Source organism: Pleurodeles waltl, chromosome 6 (assembly GCF_031143425.1).
Source record: "Pleurodeles waltl isolate 20211129_DDA chromosome 6, aPleWal1.hap1.20221129, whole genome shotgun sequence".
NCBI classification, from domain to species: domain Eukaryota; kingdom Metazoa; phylum Chordata; class Amphibia; order Caudata; family Salamandridae; genus Pleurodeles; species Pleurodeles waltl.
The window spans coordinates 281,593,820-281,606,290 of record NC_090445.1 but is presented as its reverse complement, the minus strand read 5'-3'; the positions used below and the strand labels follow the sequence as shown (position 1 = coordinate 281,606,290).

The window sequence follows — 12,471 nt, the reverse complement described above, 5'->3', positions numbered from 1 at the left end:
CTTTGTACCATACACATATTACAAGAAATACTTTTTCATTGGTGATGCTTTACAAGTAAAAGAATATGGTCAATAAATTCGTTTTTATTGCTATTGAATTAGGTTTCGATTGAATGTATTGAAACTTTGTGTGTGCACTAGACATTTATTGCATAGTGTATCAGTTTCTGCTTTGGCAGTGTATCTGGATGCACCTCTTTGCAGCAAGGGGCTGTCTGTGGTAGCACATTAAAATTATTTTTTTGCTCTGATTACTGGCCTTTCTTTGTGGGAGGGTTACTGTGCTGGATATTCTCTTCCATTCCTGCTACGTTTGTAATACTTATGTGGAACATGTTTATTGATAGTTTATTAGAAGGAAAACAAAGCATTTTAGTCTATGTAATCAGGAATGTCTCTCTTTTGTGCAGTGGATTGGTCTACTAAGTGTTGTGAAACAACTACAATGCCACTGAAGAGTACATAGAAGGTTTCTAATCTCTTTGAAGAAACAAGCTGGAAAACACAGGGTAAGTAAAAAAATCAAAACAGTTATTATTGCCAGGAAGACTGGACACATGTTAGTGTGGGTACAGATAAGCTAGCAACACAGTGTAATGGCAGTGTAGACCAAGAAGGACATGCTGTGAATGAATCGACACTCACCATGCCCACGTTACTGAATTACTGGACGTTCATCAAGCTAAATATTTGGTGCCTTAGAGTGATCATTAATGCACTACAACCCTGTAATGAAGTTAATCTGTTGAAGTAGACAGCAAAGACTCCAGGTCCAATATTTTTCAGGAGTATCTTTCTTTACAAGATAGTGAGAATAATGCATCTTCCTCTTATAGCATCTGTTGTGCTGGGCTCCCAACTCTCATCTCCTCATCACATCACAAGGCATCACACCAGTTGCTTCCAACATTCTAACTACTACATTACAACACAGTGCAAAACAATATGAAAGATACTACACACCTCTCTCCTTATATGTTGGCGAAAGTACTAGCTACTATTTAAATAGTAAAAAAAAAATCTAAGACATTTAATGACATATTAAAGTAAAGGAATACAAAAGTAGCATCCATCACAACAATAATCCTGTAAATGTCTAGGTGTCTTCAGTCCTCTACTTCTTCTTTTCCGAGCATTACTTGTTTCACCATCTGGCTCTTGTCTGACAGAATTGTGTCATTCATTTTTTTATAAATAACCACTACCTGCCCTAAATATCAAATGTGATTGTCCTCCATTTTCACAGAATTGCAAAATAATTTGATTACCTGTAAAAGTGCAGAAAATGTAATCCTAACAAAATCACCAGAGGATACTTTAATATGTTGTAGTGTATGTTTCTGATCACATTTCCTTTTCCGCTCACAATTTGTTCTCACATTCCTTGTCTCTCCATTTATCTAATGGACTAGACCCAACCCCTTTATTATTCATTCAAGTTAGATTGACCAAAAAGTGGGGTCTTCTCCCTCTAAACAGTTCAAAAGTAACTCTTTTTGTGAATGTGTGGGAAGTTAACCTGTATATTTCAGCTCTAGAAATCTACCTTCTCTGTCCAACCTATCCACTCATCCTTGCAATCTGAAACACTTATTTGAGTAGAGCATCCTGTTAAATTTCTCTACCATCCTATTAACGTCTGGGTGATGGAGAGTACACTTTGTATGTTTAATCCCTCTCTCAGGTTCAAAAAAGGTATCATCCTAGAAGAAACTAGGTAGCTGAATGCTAATAGTGTCTGGTAGTCCTTCTCTGTTGGAAACCTCTTTCAAGGAAGCAATTGTGTTGCGAATCTCAGTCACACTGCGAATGATAGTAGCTGATCAATAAGAACTACTGTTGGTCGGTTTTAGTGGCCATTGCACCCAAAATGTCTAAAGCTACAACTTCCTACGGCTTGATTGTTAAATATCTTACAACCATTGGTTGTTTTCTAGTTTTTTTAAGTTTAGCACTCTGTAAATACTCTATGCAATATCTGACCAATCTTTCTATCTGAATATCTAGACTTAGGAGACCAAAAATGCATCCTAAGCTTGTTCTTGGTCTTACTGATCACTAAATGACATTGGTGGGCTAATTCTATCAGTGGCTTTCTGATTATCTTTGTGGGTATCAATTTTGACCCTCTTAGTATAAAGTATTGTTGCATCGACAGCGCATTCTCATTTTTTAAGCTTTCTTGCACTCCAAACAAGCACTTCCCTTAGACATCAAATCATTGTTGATGAGGCTAGATAATTCATGTATAGTCACATTTTGAGCTCCCAATCTCTTCCATGCCTCCTCACTTACAACTCCACTAGAGATTTCACATACTTTGTATTCATCCAGGTCACTCATGTCATCAACAAATACATCACTGCGACCCAATTCATTGCTGACCAGTCTGAATAATAAATCAACAACCCTACTGCTTACACCTTGAAAATATGACACCTCAAAGTCAAGCTTACAAATTCCATGTCATACTGAATGAATAACAACTCCTCTTTCATCATTTGCAAATCAAGGAATAAACTTGTTATAGTATTCTGCCACTCCAAGGAATTTGACAAGATAATTGTTATTATCTGCTACAGGCATTTTGTAGATTGTGTCCATTGGATCATCTTAAAGTGTAATCCCTTTCCTTTTAACCTATGTCCCAAATACAGACTCTCTATACATTAATTTTATATTTACCCTCCTTGATAGTGAGACCACATTTTCAAACTCTCAGGTACCTTCCTCAACCGATTATCATATTTGTTAGTTGATACTCTGTACACCAAAATATCTTCTTGATAAATTTTTACCTCTAGTATACCTTTAAACACCTTTTCCATCACTCTTTGAAAGGCTGATAATACTGAAATGAGCCCATCAGCATCCCTATCATCTCAAAACTCCATAGGGCATGATAAAGTTAAGTCTTTAGATTGGTCATGAAGCTTAATCTGATAATAAGCAGACCTGAAGTCTGAGGAAGAAAAAAACTATATTCTTTAAGGCGAGACAGCATCTCAGAAATATTTCCAGGTGAGTATATGTCTAGTACAACAGCTTTGTTAACACATCTTACATCAATGCATAACCTTTCATCTTCTGAGGCCTTGCATGCTGATGCAATGAGGAAACTGAATCTGTTGTCTCAACTTCTTAAATGACCCTTCCTTTTTTAGTTTCTAAACTCATTTAACACCCCTTGTCTTACTGAAATGGAAGCATCTCGCATATTGCAAGCACATTTAAAAAAAAAAAAAATGTTGTGTGTATAACTGGACAAACAACCGATTTATCACAGAAAACTTCAGGAAGTTAATTACTCATTTTCAACAAGAATTAATTTTCTTCTTTCTCTTGGATAGACTCAATAAGAACATCTTAACTTAGTTTGATTTAAGGGTCACTATTTGGATCTAAAATTAGTTGCATTTCCCTTTAATGAACCCAGCTAATAATGGTATCTCCCCAACATAAGGCATATATTTTCCCTGCATTTTGCCTGTTCTTTTAGTCGAACGCTCCATAAAAATGGTAAACTAGTTTGATAGGCTTGCCTCCATATGCTGGAAGTCTAATGCAAGGTTTGTATAGTTGTATTCTGTGTTTTAGCTTACTCTCAAAAAGTACTTGGTAATAAATGTAATTATGGCCCCTGGATCCCTTGATACTATTTCCTTTCACAACATCTAATGCACCATCTTATGGACTGACACTCACTTGCAACACAATTTATCACCACAGCCCAATTCACAATCACTAGTGTTGTCTTCAACTTTTTTTTAAAATGTATTTGCTTTTCCTGTTTTCTGACCTGCAATTCTTCCCATAATTACACATTTTCAACATAGTTTAAACACTACATTCCATGCTGTACCCCCTTTACCATTTGTATTATGACCAGCAGCTCCAAACCTAAAACACTTACCAAGAAAATGTTTCTTCGGAAGGGTGTATATTTTCATTTAAGTAATGTTTTGGACTTATTCTGAGATAACAATTATTGTTCTTAATGTCTTTGTTGTAGGCTAAAGAAAGTTCAGTTTTCTTTCCAGGAATTACAACTTCATCAAGATCTGAGATATTTATATCCGTTGCATTCTGTGAACCTATGCCAATTTATGCAAGTTTGTGACATCAGTTTTAATGATCATGATCAATGATTATGATCATGAAATTCAAATATATTGTAAGGCTAAGTAAATAAATAATTTGAACATCCTATACCTATATACACTAATGTAAATTGTCCGGTCAAAATTGGCTTTCAGTCATTGTACTTGGGCCAATGGTCCTCAACACATGGGCAAAGCCCACACAGGAGACCCGAATCCATTGGAGAGAACACTGCAGGGGCATCAGATAGGAAAACTACAGGCACCTCAGGGGGAAGGGAATGGGGGGCACCTCAGCCACATGAGTCCACGACGCCAGATCCACGAGGGGCCTCCATGGCCACTGTACAATCCTGGGGAGTGCAAAGCCACAGTCACACAAGTCTCTACAGTGGGTGGGTTGCCCACTGTGCCATCCTGGGGAGTGCAAAGCCACAGTCTCGCAAGTCTCTACAGTGGGTGGGTTGCCCACTGTTACATCCTGGGGAGTGCAAAGCCACAGTCTCACAAGTCTCTACAGTGGGTGGGTTGCCCACTGTGCCATCCTGGGGAGTGCAAAGCCACAGTCTCACAAGTCTCTACAGTGGGTGGGTTGCCCACTGTGCCATCCTGGGGAGTGCAAAGCCACAGTCTCACAAGTCTCTACAGTGGGTGGGTTGCCCACTGTGCCATCCTGGGGAGTGCAAAGCCACAGTCTCACAAGTGGATGACAGACTCCACTGGTTCTGGAGGAGTCTTGGTGCCCAGAGCGTTTCGTGCAGACCTGCCCGACACTGATCCGGGCCTGCTCCTTCTGCCAATGGGCCAGCGGTGCTTGAGAGGAAGGGCCCAGCGGAGTGGTGCAGAGACGGCGGTGCCCAGCGGAGCGGTGCTTGAGAGGAAGGGCCCAGCGGAGCGGTGCTTGAGAGGAAGGGCCCAGCGGAGCGGTGCTTGAGAGGAAGGGCCCAGCGGAGCGGTGCTTGAGATGAAGGGCCCAGCGGAGCGGTGCTTGAGAGGAAGGGCCCAGCGGAGCGGTGCTTGAGATGAAGGGCCCAGCGGAGCAGTGCAGAGACGGCGGTGCCCTGTTCAGCGGTTCTTGTCTTGAAGGGCCCTGTTCAGCGGTTCTTGTCTTGAAGGGCCCTGTTAAGCGGTTCTTGTCTTGAAGGGCCCTGTTCAGCGGTTCTTGAGACAGCGGTGCCCTGTTCAGCGGTTCTTGTCTTGAAGGGCCCTGTTCAGCGGTTCTTGTCTTGAAGGGCCCTGTTCAGCGGCTCTTGAGACGGCGGTGCCCTGTTCAGCGGTTCTGGTCTTGAAGTGCCCTGTTCAGCGGTTCTTGTCTTGAAGGGCCCTGTTCAGCGGTTCTTGTCTTGAAGGGCCCTGTTCAGCGGTTCTTGAGACGGCGGTGCCCTGTTCAGCGGTTCTTGTCTTGAAGGGCCCTGTTCAGCGGTTCTTGTCTTGAAGGGCCCTGTTCAGCTGTTCTTGTCTTGAAGGGCCCTGTTCAGCGGTTCTTGAGACGGCGGTGCCCTGTTCAGCGGTTCTTGTCTTGAAGGGCCCTGTTCAGCGGTTCTTGTCTTGAAGGGCCCTGTTCAGCGGTTCTTGAGACGGCGGTGCCCTGTTCAGCAGTGCTTGACATGTGTCTCCAGGGCACCAGATCCGGCCAATATATGGTGTTCACTCGCCATCCGACTTCTGGCTTGCGGGGCCCTCCTGTGCTGGTGTCCCGTGCCCGTGGGTGTCCTCCTTCACACCCGGAATGGGGCTGGTTGGGCCCTCCTGGGCAGCTCGCCTGCTGCCGGACTTGTCGACCGTGCCTCCCTTGCCATCCTTGCGTGAGTCTCTGTGGCCCTTGCCTCGCTTTGTAGATGTGCCAGGTGGCACCCCACTTCCTGACGGTGCCCGGGTAGTGCCTGTGGAGGCTGCCGTCTCTGTCCTCTCGCGCCGGGCCTTGCCTTTTTTGGATTTTTTTCCCAGGGGGTGGGCTGGCTGTCCCTTTACTGCTGGCCGATGTAGCTGCCCTCGAAGGTGGTGGACTCCAATATCCCTGGACTATGGTCCTTGTAGGTCCAGGGGTTGTGTTGGCTGAGGTGCTGATTTGACTTTTACGAGATGGAGGGGGTGCGTCAGGTGATGGAAAGAGGTTAATTTTGGTGAGGAAAAACTTTTTAGGAGCAATGGGAAGGGTAGGTGCAGTGGGTATGGGAGTGGAGGAAGAGGATGTGGTTGTAGGAGAGTCAAGTGTGCTGTCTTTGGGTGCAGGTGCTTGTGACGGAGGCTGTCGTGAGGTGGATGGCTGTTGGGTGGGTGGCTGCCTGCGTTTGTGTGGTTTGGATGAGGGGGTGACAGACACAGTGGGAGAGGACACAGGGGACGTGTAAATGGCAGTGGGGGTGGTGACTGCACGTGTGCGGAGTCTTCTGGTGGGTGTGCTGGTGATGGACGTAGTGGCTGATGATGTTGGGCATGCAAGTGTGAGTGGAGATGTCACAGGGAGGGAGGAGGGAGACGAGGAGGAGGGGGACACAGAGGAGGCAGTGGCTGTTGGTATGTCTGCATGTGGCTGTTGCTTGTGTGAATGCTTGTGGCATGTGTGGTGCTTATGTCTGGATGAGCTGCCCTTGGGTGTTGAGGTGTGTGCAGGCTGGTCTGTAGGTGTGTCTGGGATAGGCAGAGTAACAGGGGAGTGGGACTGGGTGGAGGGAGTTGGAGGAGGGAGGCAGGAGACAGGGACAATGGCTGCCGTCAGTGCTGAGGCCAGAGCGTTGAACGATCGCTGATGGGCAGCCTGACCCGAATGAATGCCCTCCAGGTATGCTTTGCTCCGGTGCACCTCCCCTTCTACCCCCTGGATGGCATTCAAAAGGGTAGACTGCCCAACAATGAGCGTCCGGAGGAGGTCAATGACCTCCTCACTGAGGGCAGCAGGGGTAACTGGGGCAGGGCCTGAGGTGCCTGGGGCGAAGGAGATGCCCGCCTTGGTGTGCGAGCGGGCACGGGGCGGACGCTGAGTGGCTGCTTGGAGGGCAGAGCTGGTGCGCTGGGTGGCGGCTGTACCTGTTGTTGCGGTGGGCACGGATGTTGCCGCCACCACAAGGGAGCTCCCTTCCGAGGACGTGTCGGTGTCGCTGATGTCTCCATGGGTCCCCGTTGTGGAGCCCCCCTCGCCCTCCGTCTCACTGGTGAAATCAGAGTCCGTTGCATGGCCCTCCGGGGCCATGTGAGATGCAGCTCCCTCGTGCTCCAATGCCACTTCTCCTCCGCCAGATGATGCTAATGCACACATGAACAGGAAGAGCAGGAGAGGAAGGGCCCAGCGGAGCGGTGCTTGAGAGGAAGGGCCCAGCGGAGCGGTGCTTGAGAGGAAGGGCCCAGCGGAGCGGTGCTTGAGATTAAGGGCCCAGCTGAGCGGTGCTTGAGATTAAGGGCCCAGCGGAGCGGTGCAGAGACGGCCGTGCCCAGCGGAGCGGTGCTTGAGATGAAGGACCAGCGGAGCGGTGCTTGAGAGGAAGGGCCCAGCGGAGCGGTGCAGAGACGGCGGTGCCCAGCGGAGCGGTGCTTGAGATGAAGGGCCCAGCGGAGCGGTGCTTGAGAGGAAGGGCCCTGTTCAGCGGTTCTTGAGACGGCGGTGCCCTGTTCAGCGGTGCTTGACACGTGTCTCCAGGGCACCAGATCCGGCCAATATATGGTGTTCACTCGCCATCCGACTTCTCGCTTGCGGGGCCCTCCTGTGCTGGTGTCCCGTGCCCGTGGGTGTCCTCCTTCACACCCGGAATGGGGCTGGTTGGGCCCTCCTGGGCAGCTCGCCTGCTGCCGGACTTGTCGACCGTGCTGCCCTTGCCATCCTTGCGTGAGTCTCTGTGGCCCTTGCCTCCCTTTGTAGATGTGCCAGGTGGCACCCCACTTCCTGACGGTGCCAGGGTAGTGCCTGTGTAGGCTGCCGTCTCTGTCCTCTCGCGCCGGGCCTTGCCTTTTTTGGATTTTTTCCCAGGGGGTGGGCTGGCTGTCCCTTTACTGCTGGCCGATGTAGCTGTCCTCGAAGGTGGTGGACTCCAATACCCCTGGACTATGGTCCTTGTAGGTCCAGGGGTTGTGGTGGCTGAGGTGCTGATTGGACTTTTACGAGATGGAGGGGGTGGGTCAGGTGATGGAAAGAGGTTAATTTTGGAGAGGAAAAACTTTTTAGGAGCAATGGGAAGGGTAGGTGCAGTGGGTATGGGAGTGGAGGAAGAGGATGTGGTTGTAGGAGAGTCAAGTGTGCTGTCTTTGGGTGCAGGTGCTTGTGACGGAGGCTGTCGTGAGGTGGATGGCTGTTGGGTGGGTGGCTGCCTGCGTTTGTGTGGTTTGGATGAGGGGGTGACAGACACAGTGGGAGAGGACACAGGGGACGTGTAAATGGCAGTGGGGGTGGTGACTGCACGTGTGCGGAGTGTTCTGGTGGGTGTGCTGGTGATGGACGTAGTGGCTGATGATGTTGTGCATGCAAGTGTGAGTGGAGACGTCACAGGGAGGGAGGAGGGAGACAAGGAGGAGGGGGACACAGAGGAGGCAGTGGCTGTTGGTATGTCTGCATGTGGCTGTTGCTTGTGTGAATGCTTGTGGGATGTGTGGTGCTTATGTCTGGATGAGCTGCCCTTGGGTGTTGAGGTGTGTGCAGGCTGGTCTGTAGGTGTGTCTGGGATAGGCAGAGTAACAGGGGAGTGGGACTGGGTGGAGGGAATTGGAGGAGGGAGGCAGGAGACAGGGACAATGGCTGCCGTCAGTGCTGAGGCCAGAGCGTTGAACGATCGCTGATGGGCAGCCTGACCCAAATGAATGCCCTCCAGGTATGCATTGCTCCGGTGCACCTCCCTTTCTACCCCCTGGATGGCATTCAAAAGGGTAGACTGCCCAACAATGAGCGTCCGGAGGAGGTCAATGACCTCCTCACTGAGGGCAGCAGGGGTAACTGGGGCAGGGCCTGAGGTGCCTGGGGCGAAGGAGATGCCCACCTTGGTGTGCGAGCGGGCACGGGGCAGACGCTGAGGGGCTGCTTGGAGGGCGGAGCTGGTGCGCTGGGTGGCGGCTGTACCTGTTGTTGCGGTGGGCACGGATGTTGCCGCCACCACAAGGGAGCTCCCTTCCAAGAACGTTTCGGTGTCGCTGATGTCTCCACGGGTCCCCGTTGTGGAGCCCCCCTCGCCCTCCGTCTCACTGGTGAAATCAGAGTCCGTTGCATGGCCCTCCGGGGCCATGTGAGATGCAGCTCCCTCGTGCTCCAATGCCTCCGCCAGATGATGCTAATGCACACATGAACAGGAAGAGCAGACAAAAAAAGGGGGGGGGGGAAAATAAAGACATGTTGAGTGCATGCATTGGCAACACAGTTGGAGGAGAGGACAGACACAGAAGCCCCCTGCACTACGCCGCGCACTTGGGGTACACTACTCAATCAGTGAGACTTGGCCTACAAGCCAATGGACGACAATTGCACACATAGGTGACACAGGGCCATGGATAGCTGTACTTGGCACCCTACAGAGGTGGAGGGCGGCGGGGGCACAGGGCCATGCCTTACGGGTGGGACTAGCCTACAGAAAGCGCCCTGGCCTAGGGATACCCACAGCCCTCCTCCCTCACCCAGACACCTCCACTGCGCGCTAAGATAGCAGAATGTGCTTGTACTCACCCCCTTGTGTCTGCTGTGATGTCCTCACGCGCCCATCCAAATCTGGGTAGGCCACCGCCAGGATCCGAGACATCAGGGGGGTCAATTGACGAGTGGCACCCCTCCTACGTTGGGAGGCCATCCCTAGCAGAGCCTCCGCGATCTTTCTGCTCCCGCGGCGGATGTCCTCCCACCTCTTGCGGCAGTGGGTGCCCCGTCTGTTGTGGACCCCCAGGGTCCGGACGTCCTTGGCGATGGCACGCCAAATGTCGACTTTCTGATGGGCGCTGACCTATGTGACATGTACAGGGAGAGAAAATAAAATATCATCATTTTCTGCATGCTCGATGTGAGTGGCCCCCCATCCCCACCCTTGCCATGTGGCACATGCTCTCATCTGTCGTTTGATGCATGCCTCATTCGCTCCCCTCCCCACCATCGTTCATTCACCCCACTCAACCCAGGCATTGCCCACAAAGCATGCTCCCAGTGGACTTACCTGTTGGTCTGGAGGACCGTAGAGTAGCGCATACTGGGGGAGGACCCCATCAACGAGTTTCTCCAATTCTTCTGAAGTGAAGGCAGGGGCCCTTTCCCCAGTCGCAGCAGCCATTGTCTCTTCCAGACCGAGGTCACAGCAGCACTTGCAGTATAGGTCCTCTCCTGTGGATGATCAGGTCTCGAGTGATTAAGTAGATAGAAAATGGCGGTCACGCCCGTGGCGGTGCGTACCGCGGCGGTGCGTACCGCGACCGCCTGCGCACATTGTCATTGGCTCATGAAACCCATAGGGTTCAATGTTAACCAATGCGGCTTTGCACCGTGGTCTTCGACCGCCTACCGCCACGGTGTGCCACGCCAGCGCATTGACCTCACATCTCATTGTCACACTTCACAGGTCAGGCAGCCACCATTTCAAGGGCCCACATGGCTTAATTTCTACTGCATCACACAGGCCTAGGCCTTGCATTGCCACTCATACAAGCCATTCAATGCATTGAGAATCGTGTACTGTGCAAGCTGTGGGAACGTACCTGTGGGTTGCTTGACTCTGTGCTCCATGTTGTCCTTCCTAGGCACCGTCCGCTGGGACTTGCGAGGAGATGGAGGAATGTTCCCGTGTACAGACCGCTGGTGGACCTGTCGACAATGGAAGAAAGACATGTCATACTGACATACAGACTTGACAGAGCCACTATACAGGAACTGTGTGCCCAGCTGGAGCCAGACCTGATGTCACCCATCCGCCAACCCACAGGGATTCCCCCTCTAGTGCAGGTTCTGTCAGTACTCCATTTTTTGGCAAGTGGGTCATTTCAATCAACAGTGGCCATGTCATCAGGGATGTCTCAGCCTATGTTTTCAAAGGTGTTGTCCAGAGTGTTGTCTGTCCTGATGAAATACATGCAGAGCTACATTGTTTTCCCTGAGGTGGGCGATTTGGCTACAGTGAAGGGTGATTTCTATGCCCTTGGACATATTCCCAACATCATTGGTGCCATTGATGGGACCCATGTGGCTTTGGTACCCCCCAGAGAAAGTGAACAGGTGTACAGGAACAGAAAAAGTTATCATTCGATGAATGTCCAGGTGGTCTGTTTGGCTGACCAGTACATCTCCCATGTGAATTCCAAGTTCCCTGGGTCAGTGCATAACGCCTACATCATGCGAAATAGCAGCATCCCTTATGTGATGGAACAGCTACAGAGACACCGTGTGTGGCTAATTGGTGACTCTGGTTACCCCAACCTGTCCTGGCTACTGACCCCAGTGAGGAATCCCAGGACAAGGGCAGAGGAACGGTACAATGAGGCCCATGGGCGTACTAGGAGGGTGATCGAGCGGACCTTCGGCCTCCTGAAGGCCTGGTTTAGGTGCCTGCATATGACAGGTGGGTCCCTAATGTACTCACCAAAGAAGGTGTGCCATATCATTGTGGCCTGCTGTATGCTTCACAACCTGGCTTTGCGACGCCATGTGCCTTTCCGGCAGGAGGATGGTCCAGATGGTGGTCTTGTGGCAGCTGTGGAGCCTGTGGAGAGTGAAGAGGAGGAAGACGACGGGGATGACACAGACAACAGGGACACAGTGATACAACAGTATTTTCAATAACACACAGGTAAGAAACAACACCGGCATTTTACAATTGCTTACAGTCTCCTGCCTCTCTACTGTCTGAGTTTCCCCCCAGTGTATGTTAACTGAGTTGTGACTTTCCCTTCAAATTTCAGAGATGTGGGCCCCACTGCGTGACCTCTGCTTTGTTTCCCCATGGAGTACAGCTGTGTGACAGTGGTATGTTATCATCACAATGTAACTGGACATTTTGGCACCGTTATGTCTAATACATTTGTTCAAAATACAGGCAGACTCCTGATTATTTATGTGCAAAAAGTGATTTTATTAAAGTGCAGAATTTAGGGACATGGTTGAAAATCGGTGATGGGTGATGGTGGAGGAATGTCCATGGCAGAGTCCAGCTTTTCAGTCTCACAGGTGCATTGTCCATATGCCTGTGGAAGGATGGAGCTGGGGCAGTTTAAGGTTGGACAGGGTGACAATGTGGGACAGTGGGATGACATCAGGGGGTATCCTTTGCTGGCGGGGGTCTTGGCATCCTACTCTGTCTTCTTCCGAGATCTCAGGCCTCGCTTGCGGGGTGGTTCTTCTTCTGCAGGGGGTGGGGTTCTGGTGGCTTGTTGCTGTGTGGGGGCCTCCTGTCCACTAGCGCCGGCGGAGGTGGTAGCATGTTCA

The 12,471-nt window shown here is 50.1% G+C and overlaps 1 protein-coding gene across 7 annotated transcripts in view; it reads left to right on the top strand.

Moving 5' to 3' along the window:
- Window positions 1–12,471, top strand: part of TMEM98 (transmembrane protein 98) — a 304,662-nt gene that overhangs the window by 125,860 nt on the left and 166,331 nt on the right. For 4 of the 7 annotated variants that reach the window (XM_069238063.1, XM_069238065.1, XM_069238064.1 and 1 more), the window contains exon 2: window positions 411–509. The exons of the other annotated variants lie outside the window; for them this stretch is intronic. The gene's annotated coding sequence lies outside the window, so the exon portion shown is untranslated. The remainder of the gene's footprint in view (window positions 1–410; window positions 510–12,471) is intronic. 7 annotated transcript variants of the gene reach the window in all.